The sequence below is a fragment of the Nylanderia fulva genome, unplaced genomic scaffold (genome assembly GCF_048542155.1).
Source record: "Nylanderia fulva isolate GAGA-0341 unplaced genomic scaffold, ASM4854215v1 Scaffold463, whole genome shotgun sequence".
Lineage (NCBI taxonomy): Eukaryota > Metazoa > Arthropoda > Insecta > Hymenoptera > Formicidae > Nylanderia > Nylanderia fulva.
Genome location: NW_028190547.1, coordinates 1 through 13,692, shown reverse-complemented (window position 1 = coordinate 13,692; position 13,692 = coordinate 1). Strand labels below are relative to the sequence as shown.

General features: G+C 44.3%; 1 pseudogene; it reads left to right on the top strand.

Annotated features, from left to right (window-relative positions):
- The first annotated feature begins 11,920 nt into the window (after window positions 1-11,920).
- Window positions 11,921-12,960, top strand: LOC146721508 (small subunit ribosomal RNA; annotated as a pseudogene).
- Window positions 12,961-13,692: the final 732 nt, after the last annotated feature.

Genomic DNA, 13,692 nt, shown 5'->3' with positions numbered 1-13,692 from the left:
AGAGGGTGAAAAGGGAAAAAAGAAGTGATTAAAAATGGAGAGGGAAAAAAATAAATGGGCTTGGATCGCGGAGAAAAAAGGGGAAAAAAAAACAATATTTGGGCGAGTAGGGGGGTAAAAATCAAAGTTTTGGGGGAATGGAAAAAGAGGAGGGGTAAGGGTGTGCTTTAAAAATGGAAAAGGGGAAAAAAGAGAAGGTATAGAGAAAAAAAGGGGGGAAAGGGAAAGGGGGTTATGAAAAAGGAAAAAAAAGAGGGATAAACAGAGAGGTGAGAGGGAGGAACCACTCAGTACCCTCCCAAAGGAAGCTATGAAGAGGGAAAATTCCAGCTCCCTCCCATTGACTCCCTCCCACGGCCAGCCCCAAGGCCACATCAGAGAGGTAAGGGGGACGACGAGTAAGAAAGCAAAATGACGTCAGGCCAATCCTTCAGGTAGTCACACTCCCAGCGCCATCAGGGCGAAGGAGGGGAAAACCAACGTCAGGATTTCCGTAACATCCACACAACCCCCAGGTATAGGCAGTGCTACACACGGCACAGGGGTAACCAACGTGACGGGGAAGTGCCAGAGAGAAGGTGCAAAGCGTCTAGCCCCATACCAGGCAGGCACATACGCGAAGGGCAGAACCAGCCGACATCAGGCTCACCACATATTCTAGCAGACATCCTCACCCCTCCAACGTCCAGAATACGAGGACACCAGGCAAGGACCCGCCCCCCCCACACCCCTCACCCCCAAACCCCCACACCAACTGTCTCCCTCCAAGCGTAGCCGCCAATGACAGGACTAAGGAGACCGCGGAGTGCTACCAGGAGGGAGACTGAGCGAAAAGGAACAGGCCGCAGGTTCCCCCAAGGAGGGGAGCAAACCCCACGGGGCATGCAAGAGCGGGGCACGCCAAGCGTAATCGCATCACCCCCCCCTACCCTCACACTCCACCTACATTCGATAGGGAGAAGGGGAATGGCGGATCCACTCAGTTGGAGGGAGCGGGGCATTGAAGAGGAGATAAGAAACGACGGATATAACCAATAACCAAAACGGCAAGAAAAGAAGACGGAGGCAAGTGAGTGCCTTCGGAGCAAGGAGAAAACATAGAGCACGAGGAGAAGGGAAAACGGACAAAAGGCGTGGAGGCCGGAAGAGAGGAAGGGAGGAGAGAAAGACGGAAAAGGAAGGCCGAGGAAAAACAGTGAAGGAATGGGAGAGGAAAAAAAAAGGGAGGAGGAGGAGACAGAGATAGAACAAGTAAGGGCGGCATATAAGCGAAGGGCTGTAAAGAGAAAGGGAGCGAGGAGAGGAAAGAAGGGAAAAGGAGGAGAGATAATAGAGGCAAAGGAATAACAAGAACACGGGAAAGGAGAGGTATGGAAGACAGAGATTAACGCGGAAAGGAAAAAACTAGGAGAGAGGGGTGTGAAGGGGGGGAATAGGAGATAAAGGCGGAGGGAAATGGAAGGAATACTTTATGGATTTATTGGGCAGGGATTAGAGGTTTAAAAGTGGTTAGAGGAGGAAAAGAAAATGAAAAAACGCTGAGTGGGTGGGATACGGACGGGCCAAAGCACAGCGAGAAGAGGTTGGAGACGGAGCCTGAGAATACGAACAGGGAGGCTCAAGGGAGAAGAGGACGTGAGGGGCAAAATGAAGAATAGGAAAGTACAAGACAGAAGGGGGAAGCATGGGTGCCCCAGCCACTTGCCCAGAACTCATACCCATTAACGAAAATACGGCTCATTCCCACCCCCGTTTTCATACTTTATCGACGGAGAGCTCCCTACATATGCGCTGGTCAACGTCTCATGCTGCAATCCCCATCCCCCCCCTACCTCCTACCGCGAGCCAATCCCCCATCCCTGCTATCCTACAACTCTTTCTTTCTACACAATTATAACCACCCACCAGACCTCTCCACCCTTGACGTGGAAAAAGGAGGTAAGGAAATATGGGGGGAGGGGAGAGGAGGGTATGGAGAGTGGGTATGGAAAATGTGCAAAAGAAGTAGGGAGAGGAGAAGGGATGGCCGGAGAGAGATGGTGGAAGAAGGGATATAATAGTCCACTGTGAAAAAGGGAACGGGGAAATGGGAATAATAAGGGGAAGGGGGAAAACTATAGAGGAGTAACATTGAGCCAACGCTATACCAGATATAGTGGGGAATTTTTAACTTGAAAGGTAAAGGAGAAATGGAGGGGAAGAATATGATTACCGGAAGAGTAAAGTCAGAACAGGTTTTAGGAAGGGAATGGGGGGTGATGGATAGTATTATGGGGTTGAACTATCTGGTGAATAAGAGGGGTAAAAAGAAGGGGGGGGAAAAGGGGTTTTGGTTTGCGGCATTTATGGGGCCCGAAGGGGGCGTTTGAATCGGTTTTGAAGGTAGGTTTTTTAATGGAGGAAATGAAAAGGGGGGGGGAGTGAAAGGGAAAGGGGTTAAGGGTAGGATAGAAGAGGTGTACAGGGGGAAACGAGGAGTAAGGTAAGAGTGGGGGGAGGAGGGGGGAAAAAAAAAAATTTTTTGGGCGGCAAGGGGGGTGAGGAAAAGGGGTTTCCCAAAAGAGTCCGCACTTTTTCCCCTTTTTCTGATAGCGGTTTTAGAAAAGTGCTAAGAAAAGGGGTTGGGGGGGGGGGGAAAAATGGGAGGGGGAAAAAAAGGTGCCTTGGGTTTTGGGGTTTTCGCAGATTTAATGGTCTGTTGGCGGGGGATGAAGGGAAAGGGTGAACATTGTTGGGGAAAAAAAGGAAAGTTATATGGACAAGAAAAAGGGGGGAGGTTTTAAATGTGGAAAAAACAAAAAGGGAATGAGGTTTTTTAAAAAAGGGGGAGGAAAGAAAAAATGAAGAGAGTGGAAATGGAGAATTGGAAAGGAAAAAGGTTAGAGGGAAATGAAAGAATCAATTTAGGGTATAAGCTACAGAGGAAGGGGGGCGGGGGGGCGCAGGTAAAAAAACAGGTTAGGAAAGCAGGAGCGGTGAAAAAGCAGGTGTGGGGGGAAAGGGGGAAAGAGAAGGTTTTTCAGGAGAGGTTTTAAAAAAAAGTATGGTAAGGGGAAAAGGGTTTTGGGGACGGTTTTTGGAATATGGGGCGGAAATATGGGGATGGAAGGAGAGGAGAGAGGGTTGGGAGGCCCAAAGCAGGGGGCGAATTGGGATTAGGTGGGGCGTTAGGAGTGACTGGTGCACCCCCGGGGTTATGGGAAAAAAGGGGGATAGGAAAGACCCAAATTTGGATAAAGGGGGGGAAGGAGGGCGGTAGGGTATGAGAGGGGAAATTTGGAAAGGGAAAGGGGGGGGGAAGTTTTGCGAGGGGAAAGTTTGAGGGGTTAAAAGGAAAGGGGGGGGAAAGGGGAACCGAAGTGGGGGGGAAAAGAGGGGGAAATTCTGGGAAGAAAGAGGAAAAAAAGAAAGGGGAAAAAGAGGAGGGAAAAAAAAGGGGAAGGGGAGAGGAAGATATAGGGGTGGGAACAAAAAAAGACAGGGAAAAGGAAAAAGGAGGAAAAAATGGGGGGGGATAAGAGAGTCGAGGGAAAAATAGATTGGTATGGGAATGGAAGGAGGAGGGTTTACCGGAATAATGAGAAAGGGATTGGGGGGGGGAAAAAGTAGATGGAGAAGGATAATTAGGGTTAGAATGGGGAAAAAAAATTTTTATGAGGGGGCGAGGGGTACGGGGGAAGGGGAGGGGGAAAAGGGAAAATGTGGTTATGCGGGATAGAAAATGAAAATGGGAGCAGTGATAGGGGTGTGGGGGAAAAGGGGGGAAAGGGGAAAAAAGGGGGAAAGAATGAAGGGAAATTTTTGCGGGAAAAAGGGGGGAAAGGAAGGTTGGTGGGACCGGGTTTGGCCTAATGGGATGGGGACTATGGGGCGCGGAAATATGGGGATGGAAATGTGGAGAGAGAAGGGGAGGCAATGCAGGATCGCAATGGATGGGGTTGGACGTAGGAGTAGACTGGTGCACCCGGGGTATAATGGTAAAGAGAGAGAGAGATGAAAGACAAATTAAATTTAGGATAAGGTCACAAAAGGAAAATAGAAGAGGGATGGCGGTATGGTAATGAAGGAAGTTGCAGGAAGGGAGGGGAGGAGTTTAGCGAGGAATGTTTGATGATCTGAAAGCGAGGATAAGGGAATTGTTTGATAAGATTTATACCGGAGCCAGAGTCAATCATGAAGTTACATTCATGAGATAAATGCGGGGATATGAGTTTAACAGAAGGTAAGTCGTTGTGTTTGATTTGAATTCTCTGTCTACACTGCAGATTCGAGTGATGTGGTTAGAATAGATTTTTGAGTGAGAATCATGTTTGTCGATTGGGTGCGTCCTATCGGAGCTTCGTTCCGGCGGACGTCGGATTTTTCCGGAACGCTTTGGGGGTTTCCCGAATTAGCAAAAGAAGTGCTGGGTCGAGCTTGATTTTGCTCGAGTGATCTTTTATAAGCAAGTTTCCGACATTCACTCATGAAATGACCGGAACTCTTACAATAACGACAGATTTTAGTAGCTGGAAAATTTGGTCCTGGTTGACCTGGTGTCAAAGGTTTAATGAAGGGAGCAGTAGAAGAAATATTATTGCGTGAATTATTAATTATAGGAGGGTTATTATTAACGTTATTTACGGTTTGTCGTGCCGTCGGATAATTTATGTCTGCACGAGGTAGAGTATAAGCACGATTAAAGGCGATAGTTTTCTTTCGAAGGTTTTCTGCTTCTAAAGTTTTAGATAATTGGATGGCTGTGACAATGCTTTGTTCAAAAGTATAGGGTCGTTCTAATTTCACGCGGATTAATAAATCAGAAGGTAGTCCGTTAATAAAACTATTAGTAACACTTTTCTCAATGTTATCTTTAACTTCGTCGTCAAGATTTCCGCAAATATCAGCTTCTCCGTCTATGATTGCCGTTCTTAATTCTTGAACACGCGCAATGTAATCAAAAATATTTTCGTTATGTTTCATGAATATGTTTGCTAATTCTCCTCGATATTGATCAATAGATTTGTTTGGACCAAAAATAAGTTTTAAACGTCGCGTTAAATCTCGTAAGCTATTGAATTCGACTCCTTCGATTGCGGCATAGGCATGCCCTTGTAATTTGTTAATAATTAATTGAACAAGATGATATTCTTGATATTCAGGGATTAGTTGAAGTGTTCTTTTGCAAATTTTCGTAAAGTGGAGGACGGACATTTTGTGACCGTCGAATTTAGGGATCGTGTCTATAGCGTCTTTTAGACGAATACGGGAGTTTTGATGAGAAGGAGTAGGTGGTCTTTGTGTTTCTATTTTATCGTAATGTTCCTGCATGTGGGAAGAATGTTCGACCATGTCTATGCGTCGTGATAAGCGAGTTACTTGTTCCGATAATTTTTCTATAAGGGTTAATTGTGCAGCTAATTGTTCTGAAATTCCGGTTACCGAACCGTCTTCCATGTTTCTATCTTGCTCTAATGTCCGTTGAAATGAAAGTAAATTTTCTTCTCTATTTTGTAATGTTTCAGCTTGTGCTGTTAATTGAGCTTCTTTGTCGTTTAGCGTTTGAGAATAAAGATTAAGTTGACTACGAGTGAGTACTCGGTTTTCTGAATTGTCTGAGTGTACTGGGGTTCTAACAAGGGACATTTTGTTTTAAAATTTGTAGTTTGTAATTTGCTTTACTTAAATTGACTTGTGAAATAACACCGATCGCACAGATCAATCTCCGCGACCTCTCAACGATCTCTTTTGGCCTATCCCACCGCTGCCACCAGAAAATTAAAAGCCTTCTTGTTACGTCCGGCAATTCACCTTACGGTAAATTACCTTATGCACAAGTCGGTCTTCTCTCGCGTCTACCTCGGTGAACGTTCGAGAAGCTGCTCTCTACTTTTTTAGGGCAACCTGCTAGGCCGGCTATACCCTGGGATGCCGAGAACTTGAGATTCGATTGAGAAAGTCGGATAAAGAAGGAATTCTGCGGGTCGGGTCAAGAAATAAAGATATTTTACAAGTATAAAAATTGTTTATTCATTTATAAATCCTTTAGGTCGATACAAAATCTCTGGTCCTGACTCGGTTCAGGATGAGCTTGGAACTGTATTACAATGTTATTGAGCTCCTGTTCAGAGTCGTTAGATTGGTTAAGATAGTTTATAAAGGAGCTAAAATTATTCTGTGCTCCTTCTGGGATGAAATTATCGACGTCGTCGGGAGCGAGTACCACGGTGTCCTCGTCGAAAATATTAGAATTGGGTTGTAAAAATGGATCGTATTCCGGAGATGCTAATTGTTGAGTTTGATCATGGACGTAATATTCAGGGTCAGTTAAAAATTGATGATTTGGATCGATTAAATAAGTATTTGATTCTGAATGAGACTGTTCAGGAAATTGAGGGTGAGAATAATCAATGTATGGAGGAATATTATTAATTGGCGAATAAGCGTCTGAAGAGGGAGGTTGTATGATTATTCGCGTTGGATAAATTTGAACGTTTAGATTTAGAGGTCTTCGAGATCTACGTTCGCGTAGCCTGTGAAGGTGCTGCTTGTTTCGATCGATCTGATTCCTTCGTCGGAAAGGAGAGACCATCTAACGGTTAAATAAATTTACATGAATAAATCGTAAGATAAATTATTCTATTATTTGAAATAATTGAATATGACTCACGTTTGTAGCGTGATTTACTTGTTAATGAGAGCGAACAGAGATGAAAGGTTAATCTTATGCGAGAAAGCCCTTCACCTGTTAATAAATTAACTTTATGTCAGTAATTATTGTAATAAACCTGTATTAAAATGAGGATTGGTAATAACGTGGATAAAAGGAAGGATTTGAATAGGAGTATTAATATCTGCGTTGAGAATATTAATACTTGATGTTTCAATCGTTAATAATTAAATCTTAAACTTTGAAATAGTAATTTTTAATGATTAAATAAATCTTAGATTTTGAAGTAACAAATTGTCAATGAATATCAAAATCACTGTCAGTTGGTATGGTAAAGTAATTCGCAATTATTGGAAAATGCAGGGTATTAAAAGCATGAAAGAATAGAGAGATAGGTGTACATCCGGTTATTCCGGGTTCTCAGGTCCTGGTCTTAATAGGCTAGTGCGACGTTCACTTTACTGAACGTGCATCTCTGAGATGATTTGCGAATTTACCTTCTGACAGGATATAACTCTAATGGGTATAGAGGAGTTAGGAATAGAGGTATGAATATAAGTATTAATATCTATATTAAGAGTATTAATACGTGTAGCTTCAAGCATCGATAATTGAATTGTAAATTATGAATTAATTATTTTTAATAATCATTAAGACCACTGTCATTTGGTTTGGTAAAGTAGTTCGTTAGGTTTGTAAAGCAGAAAGAGAGTAAGCAGGGAAGGGTGAAGAAATGTACGGTTGCCCGTGGATTCCGGTCCCCGAAGGTTAATGCGACGTTCACTTTACAGAACGTGCATCTCAGAATCGTAGTAACAAATTTACCTTATGACAGGGTATGGTTTTAATAGTAGCAAATAGGGTAAGGTGGAGTACACTTGTCAAATAAATTTAAATATCAATATGCAAGATCACTGTCAGTCGGTGTGGTAAAGTAATTCGCAATTATTGGAAAGTGCAAGGTATTAAAAGCATAAAAGAATAGAGAGGTAGGTATACATCCGGTTATTCCGGGTTCTCAGGTCCTGGTCTTATTAGGCTAATGCTACGTTCACTTTACTAAACGTGCATCTCTGAGATGATTTGCGAATTTACCTTCTGACAGGATATAATATTCTAATGTGTACTGAGGAATTAGCGTTATTCAATTCGCTAATAGGTAGTAGGATACGGGATTACATGCATATATAAGTGAGCAGTAATACAATAAAATACATATATAATATATTTATATTGCAAGTACAACAAGTTAAATAGACATGCGATATCGGTTAAATATAGTTAAATAGTATCGAGTAAAATATTGAATATATAGACGATTGTAACGCAGGCGTATGCAGATACGAATCGTAAATCAGAGTAATATATGGCTTATGTCCGTATTCAAATTCAGAGTTCGTAATGTGAAATAAGATTGAGTTCGAAATTCAGTGGTTAAATAATTAATTAAATATAATGATTAAATATAATGAGTGTCCGTCGCGCTTTACTATTTAGGGATATGTGAACTGGCTTAAATACTCACAAGGTTAGACAATGTCTTATGTGCCTTGAGATGGTACACTTCGTTACTATGTTCTTCCCTCTGAGTTGAAGAGCTGAGGAGCCTCGGTACCTCGATCCGAAATGGCGGCTATGTCTCGATGTCTTCAGAGCTCCGTAGTAATTGCTTGGTTGGTTGCTGGATAACTTTACTTCTTGACTGCGGCGGGATCACTGCCGTTCCGTGCCGGGAGCCGGGTTTATATACCCAAAAATGGGGCTCGCTCCTCCCATCGGGCGATGTGGCTCAGCCAATGGTAGGAGAGATGTGCCGGGGAAGTACCGGAGATAATCTGTTCCAGGTAGAGATTGCGACGGTTAAGTCCCGGAGAGATGGCTTCTTAGTAGCGATAGCGGCGTTCCTAGGTGACTCATCGCTAACGGTTTCCAATCGTCTTTTATTCTTAGTAGCGATAGCGGTGCTCCTTTACTGACTCACCGCTATGCGGCTTGCAACGGGCCTTCTTTATTCTTGATAATCGATTTGCAGGTGGTAACGTGTTTCAGCATTGCATCATGCATTGCATCACGCTATCGTTCTAGAGCCTTCTAGAATCTTCTGGATGTTTCCTTGCGAGTAAAGTCGAGTTCACATAGTAAAGCAGCTTTCATACATAATTATTTAATTATTTAGTATACTTCTTTAAAAGCGATATATATATATAAATATTTTCAGGTATAAGAAGTTTTGTGTGTTAATATATATATATATATATCGTGCACATATTTAAAATTTAATACTATTGAATAATACATATTTAATATTAGTAAAATGAATATTATATCTTATACAGTCATTGAAATCGCCAGAGAATACTATATGTCTTATACAGTCATTGAAATCGCCAGAGAATACTATATGTCTTATACAGTCATTGAAATCGCCAGAGAATACATATAGTGTCGTCAAAGTATACGATTGACATATATATATATGTGTGTCTGTTTCCCTTGTATATACGTTTAGATATGCAATTCCTATATGTATATACATAAGTCTTCCAGGACTGTCCCGGAAACTGCCATTTGACATATAATTCTTCCAGGTCAGGCCCGGAAGCCTGCAAATGTCTCGGGATATGTCAATAAGTGTCGGGAAGTGTCTCGGAACAAACCCTTTGACAAATATATATATATATACATATATATATATATTTGTATGTATATACATATATACGTTCTTAATCTTATTTTAAGTTTTCTCACAAATAATCAATGAGGATTTTTCTTATTAAACTAAATATATTATATTTATATTATATTATATTATACCATATTTAGTTAGTATTATAGATGTTGTTTTTATATTGTTTTTTGTGAGAAGACATGTCTTAGCCTACGAGTGGTTATATTTGTGATTAAATATTTGTTAATACCGGTCTTTCATGCAAGTTAGAGATTGTCATGACTAATAGGTTAAAAAAAATTAATGATTGAAGAAATTGAAATTTTGAAATTTGTCTGGACGTTACACCACATCCACTTTGCTCCATTCAAACTGCTTTTCTTCCTCCCTCACGTCTTCCCTGGCGTCTATCGCCACGTTCGTCCTTGCTGCCGGGAAGAATCTCTTCATTAGCTCATCCGCGCTTTCTTTCCATGTACTCGTCACTCTATCACCCACTTTTATGCCACTTAATCTTACCCTATCACGTTTTCCCATGCACACCTTATATACATCGCTCCATGGATCCCTCTTCCCAGTCACGCACACAAATCGCTTCCAATTCTCCTCTTTCACTCTTCGCATTTCCTCCTTATACTCCCGCAAAACATACTTATATTCATTCATTCTTTCTTCCACTCTGCTTCCATTCCTCTTTCTCGCACGCTGGTAGGCACGTCTGCTCCTTCCTACAGCCTTCTTCAGTTTCTCAAGCTCATCCGTCCACCACACAAGCTTCCTAGCATACACAGGTTTACACCTCTTCATCCATCGATCATTCGCACTATGGATCCATTTCATCATTCGCTCTACACAGCTCTGCGCATCCGCTTCGTCTATGGCGCTCGCTGCATCCTCTAACGCACTCTCTCGCATATCACACATATATCCTTCCCAGTCTACGTCCTTGCACACCCATCTACGCATGCCCTCATTCGTACCTACATTCTCTGCTGTGTACCATCCGTATTAACAATACGTTATGGTCACTCACTCCCCAGTCGGGCTTTACTTCCCACTCATACCGGCACCCTCCATTCACGCCGTTCACGAAAGTGACATCGATGTTACTCTCCCCATTCGGCCCGCTGAACGAGTAAAACTCGCTTGGCTCATTCAACAACATTCATCCCGCTCGCAATCATCCATTCCTCAATCACTCTACCACGCGCTTTCACTCTCTCTGCTGCCTCCACCCTTGCTATACCACAAGGGAAGAGACGGCATTCGCATCCATACCTATCAGCAGACGCTTTCTCCCGGCCGTCTTACATACTCTGTCCATGTACGCCAAGTACGGCTCGATACACTTACCATACTGGCAATACATGGACACCACATACATTTCGCCAAAGTCCCCCTTCAACCACACACTCACTCCAAGCTTATTCGTACACTCTCTCACGCACATCACGTCTAACCTAGAGTCATTTACCACCACTGCTGCTTTCACCGTCCCACTTTCGCACACAATCACATCCATACCTATGGGCAAGCCCACCACACGTCCATGCCTTTCATACGGTTCTTGCAGCAGTGCTACACTCACTCGACGTTCGCGCATCATCTCACCCAGATCACACATAACCGCATACGCTCTCTGGCAGTTATACTGCACCACATTCACGCACCATTTATTCGTCATTTATTCTCGCTTTCTCTCTCTCTAACGCTCTCACGTATTCCGGACACACTTCGGACAGAACCGAGTGATCACATTTGCTCCCTTTCAGCTTACAGTTTCTACACACACTTTCTTTTTACAATCTCTCATCATGTGTCCTACACATCCACATTTTTGGCACAGTCTTTCCTTTTCGGTGCATTGCCGCATCATGTGCCCAAATGCGAAGCACTTGTGGCACCTCAGCACACTGAAAAACTCTTTCACTCTAAAGGCCTTCCAATGCACAAACACTTGTCCGTCACTACAGAGCACATTTCTTATTGCACTCGTAACTTCTAATATCACATTTCCGCAGGTTGCATCTTTCTTCGCATTCCTACTCACAACACGCACACGTTTCATAAATACTCTCTTATCCACTCGCCCTTTCAAGCTCCTCTCATACATTTCTCTCATTAACACTTCACTCGCCATATCATTCGGCACATCGTACAAGATGATCTTTGGGCCTATCTTGCGAGGCAGCTCAACCTTTAGGCCAGCATTCTTAAACTGACCACACTCTCTTATTCTTTTCAACTCACTCTTGCTCATCGTCTCAATCGCTACACCTCCATTCCTCACTTTCCTCACCGCTTTCACACGCACATTCAGTGACTTGCTCACATGCTTCATCATTCTCTCCTTTACTTCCTCACTTGTCACACTCGCACTTGCATCATCCGTTCTCACTATTACCGCATAACTCTTCTCTTTCGTTTTCACTCGTTTTCACATTCACTTCCTGTACCTTTTCAATCACGCTCTTTTCAACATTTTTTGCACTCACGCTCGCATAGCTCATTCCACTTCCGCCGTAGGCTAAATCCCGACTCGCTCGACGCATACACTCATCCAGTTTCCCTTGTATTCTCTCATTTTTGCACAACATTTTCATCATCTGTTCCTCATATTCTCCCACAATGTCCAGTATTTTCTCACTTCGCACTCTTTGAAATTTTGTTCGTCTCCGTAAACAGGAATTTACGGAGTCTCGCACCAATTACTCTCATACACGCTATCTTACTCACATTCCGCAACGCTCTCATTCTCTCCCTCATTCATTAATCAAGAACGAAAGTTAGAGGTTCGAAGGCGATCAGATACCGCCCTAGTTCTAACCATAAACGATGCTAGCTAGCGATCCGCCGAAGTTCCTCCGATGACTCGGACGGGCAGCTTCCGGGAAACCAAAGCTTTTGGGTTCCGGGGGAAGTATGGTTGCAAAGCTGAAACTTAAAGGAATTGACGGAAGGGCACCACCAGGAGTGGAGCCTGCGGCTTAATTTGACTCAACACGGGAAACCTCACCAGGCCCAGACACCGGAAGGATTGACAGATTGATAGCTCTTTCTTGATTCGGTGGGTGGTGGTGCATGGCCGTTCTTAGTTGGTGGAGCGATTTGTCTGGTTAATTCCGATAACGAACGAGACTCTAGCCTGCTAAATAGGCGTCCTTATGGTATCGCGAAGGCCCCCGGCTTCGGCTGGCGGGTTTTTACTACCAACGTACAAACAAATCTTCTTAGAGGGACAGGCGGCTTCTAGCCGCACGAGATTGAGCAATAACAGGTCTGTGATGCCCTTAGATGTTCTGGGCCGCACGCGCGCTACACTGAAGGAATCAGCGTGTGTTCCCTGGCCGAAAGGCCCGGGTAACCCGCTGAACCTCCTTCGTGCTAGGGATTGGGGCTTGCAATTGTTCCCCATGAACGAGGAATTCCCAGTAAGCGCGAGTCATAAGCTCGCGTTGATTACGTCCCTGCTCTTTGTACACACCGCCCGTCGCTACTACCGATTGAATGATTTAGTGAGGTCTTCGGACTGGTGCGCGGCAATGTCTCGGCATTGCCGATGTTGCCGGGAAGATGACCAAACTTGATCATTTAGAGGAAGTAAAAGTCGTAACAAGGTTTCCGTAGGTGAACCTGCGGAAGGATCATTAACGTTCCGGAGGTCCTGCTCTGCGTCGAGAGTCCTCTCTTTTGGGAGAGACGCGCGCTTGCAGCAGTCGGCGACTGAATAGACGCGCTGAAAAGGCGCTCTCAGAGAAAAAGAAAATAACGGATTTGACGGAATTTGTTGTTGTGTTTTGATATAACGACGGACGCCGTCGCGCCTCTCTGACCGAAAGTAGTCGGCAAGCAGAGCAGCGCGCCCGGCGGTGTTCGACGACGATTCGGAGCAAGACGCTTCGCGATCACGCTCGTGTGTGTGCCATTCTCCGGCCACACACACACAGAGCGTCGATTCGGCGTTGAGCGCGAACCGGTGGTAACCTATGTCCCGCGCACGCGTGTGTGCAGCACCCACGACGTTTGTCGACGCGCGCCCTCCCCGTTGTCGCGGGGCAGCGGTCAGCGTGCCGAGAACACACGGTGTGCGACCGCGAGTGCCGAGCGAGAGGACCCCCATATATTATTATAATATATATATAACACAGAGAAGGGATCGATGATACTTCGACCAATCTGTCAACTGTGTCGGTCCGACGGTTTCTTCAAAGAGCTTCTGCCTCGGCTCTCCCGTTGCGGGAGAGACGCTCCGAACGAGAAACACACAACTCTATCTTTGTGCCGTAAGCCTTCCCTGGCGGGAGGCGGCGGTCCGCGCGCGTCCTTGGACGCGCGCGGACAGGCTGATCGAAGAGCCACCACGATTATTCTCTCT